Source organism: Dasypus novemcinctus, chromosome 1, assembly GCF_030445035.2.
Source record: "Dasypus novemcinctus isolate mDasNov1 chromosome 1, mDasNov1.1.hap2, whole genome shotgun sequence".
NCBI lineage: Eukaryota > Metazoa > Chordata > Mammalia > Cingulata > Dasypodidae > Dasypus > Dasypus novemcinctus.
This window is the reverse complement of record NC_080673.1, coordinates 19733772-19738511: the sequence shown is the minus strand read 5'-3', so window position 1 is coordinate 19738511 and position 4740 is coordinate 19733772. Positions and strand designations below refer to the sequence as shown.

Genomic DNA, 4740 nt, shown 5'->3' with positions numbered 1-4740 from the left:
CAGATCACTTTTCTGCAAACTCCTGTTGTTTCACTGAAAATGCCCACTTCCCAGGAGCTGTGGCCATGCCAACCTCCTAAATGATGAAATATAATATACCTGGAGGGAAGCGGACTTGGCCCAGGGGTCAGGGCATCCGTCTACCACATGGGAGGTCCGCGGTTCAAACCCCAGGCCTCCTTGACCCGTGTGGAGCTGGCCCACGCTCAGCGCTGATGCGCACAGGGAGTGCCCTGCCACACAGGGGTGTCCCCTGCGTAGGGGAGCCCCATGTGCAAGGGGTGCGTCCTGTAATGAGAGTCGCCCAGCGCGTAAGAAATTTCAGCTTGCCCAGGAATGGCGCCGCACACGCGGAGAGCTGACACAACAAGATGACGCACCAAAAAAGAAACACAGATTCCTGTGCCGCTGACAACAACAGAAGCGGACAAAGAAGAACATGCAGCAAATAGACACAGAGAACAAACAACCGGGGTGGGGAGCAGGGGAAGGGGAGAGAAATAAATAAATAAATCTTAAAAAAATAATAATAATATACCTGGAAAGCTTCCTCCCTCAGTGGGTAGGAAAATGAATGAACTGCCCCCAAATGAATGAACTCTTCACAACAAGGCACCTTTCCCCAAGAGGAAAGCAGAGGACATGGAAGCTTTTGCCTCATCCGGCTAGCAGGGCTTGCTAGGGGAGGGATGGATGCAGGTTAAAACCCTACTGCCGATATAAAGAGTCTAATCACCAAGTCCAGAGAGAAGATGCGTAGATGGGGATGAGCTGGGAGGATGCTTGGAGCCTAGGAATTGGCTGCACTGGGGAAACACATTAGGGGTTCTCAGGCAGGTTTCAGAGGAATGGAGGAGACCATCTGAGAAGAGGAGAAGCTTCATCCTTTTCCTGAGGTCCAGGAACAAGTCAAGCTTCACCTGAGAATGGGTGGCAGAGGTGGGGCTCCACTGGGAGCTTGGTTTGTTTTGCTGGGAGTTATCTTCTGAACGTGTTTACACTCTTCTGGAGGAGGAAAACCTACTGGATGGAAGGGATACTTTGACTCAAAGTCATCCAAGAAGGATGGGACAGCGGTGATAGAGTCTCTGTGGCCACATCTCAGGGGTGGTGGAGGAGGAGGGGGTGGGGAATCTGATCCATGCATTTGGTCTGGTGGTGGGGAAGAGGGAGCACCCCTGGCACCATTTTGGATGATGGAGGAGGGTCTTGGGCTGGGGAAGGTGGCCTATTGCTCTGTAAAGAGGGGGAGGTTGAGGAAGGTGGCGGAGGTGCTAGGCCTCTAACAGGCCTGGTGTCTTCCTACGCAAAGAATTGGGTGTCTGTGGTGGCTCAGGGGCGGACTCGTTGGTGGGACTGGAGAGTCCATTGGGGATCCCAGGAGGCTGGCGGTAAGGCGGCAGCGGAGGAGCCAGAGACTGGCCCTTGGTCTTGTCATTCACCGGGGAAGGAGGCGGTTTGACTGGGGCTGGAGCAGGAGGTCCTCCTCCACCTGGAGGAAGTCTGTCCCAGTGTTGGTGGCCAGGGCTTCTCTTGCTAGGGGTAGGCAGAGGTGTAGGAGGTGCATTGGCATGCCGCCCTGGGGGTGGGGGAGGACGGGCTGAGGAGCTGTGCTTCATGCCCGTACTGCTGGTGGTATTAGGCTGGAAGAGGGCTGGTAGAGAGGGCCTCTGCATCCAAGACGGTTCTGGGAGTGAGGCTCGGCTGCCGTCTGCATCATCGTGAGGGCGGCCACTGGCCCGTAGACACTGGAGAGGCCTTAGGGCTGCGGCTCCAGAACTGGGAACTGGAAGCGCTGGTTTAACTGCTAGGTTCTCTGAAGTACCCTTAGCTTCCACAGGTCGGAGCTCGGGCATGCCTCCTTGGAAGAGACCTTCCTTGGCCGCAGGGCCATAACCACCACTGCCTCGCTTGGGTTTCTCAAGGATGGGAGCCCTCCGGTTATTAATGTGGGTCACCTTCTTCAGCTTGGTCCCTTTGCAGATGTCCTGTGGGAGGCCACCTCGACCTCACTGCTCATCTCAACTCAGCTTGGGCTGCTCTGTGTTTTTCTTTTTTTTTTAAGATTTATTTTTATTTATCTCTCTCCCCTCTCCCCCTACTTGTCTGCTCTGTGTCCATTCACTGTGTCTTCTTCTGTGTCCACTTTGCATTCTCGTCAGGCAGCCCCGGGAATCGGTTTCTCTTTTGGTTGCATCATCTTGCTGCCTCAGCTCTCCGTGTATGTGGAGCCACTCCTGGGCAGGGTGTTCTTTTTCTTTCCATACAGGGCAGCTCTCCTTACGGGGCGCACTCCTTGCATGTGGGGCTCCCTTACGTGGGAGACACCCCTGCGTGGAGCGGCACTCCTTGCAGCACTGTGCGTGGGCCAGCTCCCCTCATGGGCCAGGAGGCCCTGGGTACCGTACCCTGGACCTCCTATATGGTAGGCGGACGCTCTATCAGTTGAGCCACATCCGCTTCCCTGGGCTGCTCTGTGTTTGCCTGATTAAAAGTAGGAGGTGGAGGGGGACGAGGTGGTAGAGGGGAGGAGGAATTGGTGTCCTTGCCCTGCTCCTGGTGGGCACTGTTCTTTCTCCACTTTAATTTGTGCCTTTAGGTCAGTCATATACCTATTTTGGACCAGAAATGGGAGTCCGCAGGACAGGATGGAAGGGAATCCTTTGCCACCCATGACAGCAGGAAGTGGCCAGACTGAGTCGACGTCCTGAATTCCCTCACCCTTCCGATCTGCCCAGTACCTGAAAGAACATTCTTACACTTGTACTATCAACTCCAGTGCATCATCCACAACAGGGCTCACTGTGTTACACAGTCCCATTTTTTTATCCTCTGACTTTCCTTTTAGTAACATACACTCCCCAAAACTTTCCCTTTCAGCCACATTCACATACATAATTTAGTGCCATTCATTATGCTCACAATGGTGTGCTCCCATCACCATCTATTTCCAAACCTTTGCAATCAACCTAAACAGAAGTTTTGCACAAAATAAGCATCAGGTCCCCTTCTCTACCCTAATCTAACCCCTGGTAACTTATATTTCTAGATTCTAACTCCACGAGTCTTATTATAATTAGTTCATATCAGTGAAATCATACAATTTTTGTCCTTTTGTGCCTGGCTTATTTCACTTAGGCTGATGTCCGCAGGGTTCATCCATGTTGTCCCATGCATCAGAGCTTACTCCTTTTTATGGCTGAATAATATTAAATTGTATGTATATACCATATTTTGTTTATCCATTCATCTGTTGATGGACACTTGAGTTGCTTCCATCTTTTGGAAATTGTGGCTAATGTGGCTATGAACACTGGTGTGCAAATATCTATTTGAGTCTCTGTTTTCAATTCTTCTGCTATCTACCCAATAGCAGGAATGCCAGGTCCTATGGTAATTCTATATTTAGCTTCCTGAAGAACTGCCAAACTGCTTTCCACAATAGCTGCATCATTTTACATTCCCACCCACAATGAATGAGTGTTCCTATTTCTTCACATCCTCTCCAGTACTTGTAGTTTTCTGTTTCTTTAATAACAGTCATTGTAGTAGGTGTGAAATGTCTCATGGTGGTTTTGACTTGTATTTCCCTAACAGCTAGTGATGTTGAGCATATTTCATGTACTTCTTAGCCACTTGTGTATTCTATTTGGAGAAATATCTATTAAGTCTTTTGCTTATTTGTACAATTGGGTTGTTTGTCTTCTTATTGTTGAGTTGTAGGACTTTCAAAATATATTCTGGATATTAAACCATTATCAAATATGTGGTTTCCAAATATTTTCTCCCATTGAATAAGTTGTCATTTCATTTCATGACAAAGTCCTTTAATGTACAAAATTTTTAATTTTGAGGAGGTCCCATTAATCTTTTTTTTTTCTTTAGTTGCTTGTGCTTTGGGTGTAAAGTCTAAGAAACAATTGCCTAACACCAAATCCCAAAAATGTTTCCCTACATTTTCTTCCAGGAATTTTATAGTCCTGGTTCTTGTATTTAGGTCTTTGATACACTTTGAGTTAATTTTTGTATGAGATATGCGATAAAGGTCCACTTTCATTCATTTGCATATGGCTGTTAATGTCTCCCATCACCATTTGTTTGACTATTCTTTCCCAATCAAGTGGACTTGCCAGCCTTGTCAAAAATCAGTTGGGCAGGGAGTAGGTGTAGCTCAGTGGTTTGAGTGCCTGTTTCCCATGTTTGAGGTCCTAGGTTCAATCCCTGGTACCTCCTTAAAAAAGAAAAATAATCAATTAGCCGTAGGTGTAAAAGTCTATTTCTGAACCTTCAGTTCAATTCCATTGGATGATATATCTAGCCTTGTGCCATTACCATGCTGTTTTGACCACTGTAGCTTTGTAATATGTTTTAAAGTCAGAAAGTGTGAGTCTTTCAACTTCAACATTCTTTTTCAAGATTTTTTTTTGCCTATTCAGGGGCCCTTACCCTTCCAAATAAATTTGATAATTGGGTTTTTCATTTTTTTCAAAGTAAGCTGTTGGAATTTTGATTGGGATTGCGGTGAATCTATGAATCATTTTGGGTAAAACTAACATCTTAATGATAATAAGTCTTCCAATTCCTGAACACAGAATGTGCTTCCATTTATTTAGGTCTTTAATTTCTTTTAGCAATGTTTTGTAGTTTTCTGTGTACAAGTATTTTACATCCTTGGTTAAATTTATTCCTAGATATTTGATTCTTTTAGTTGCTATTGGAAATTTATTTTTTCTTGATTTC

General features: G+C 46.7%; 1 pseudogene; it reads right to left on the bottom strand.

The window, feature by feature from the left end:
- Nucleotides 1–916: 916 nt before the first annotated feature.
- Nucleotides 917–4538, bottom strand: LOC101442755 (WAS/WASL-interacting protein family member 2-like; annotated as a pseudogene).
- Nucleotides 4539–4740: the final 202 nt, after the last annotated feature.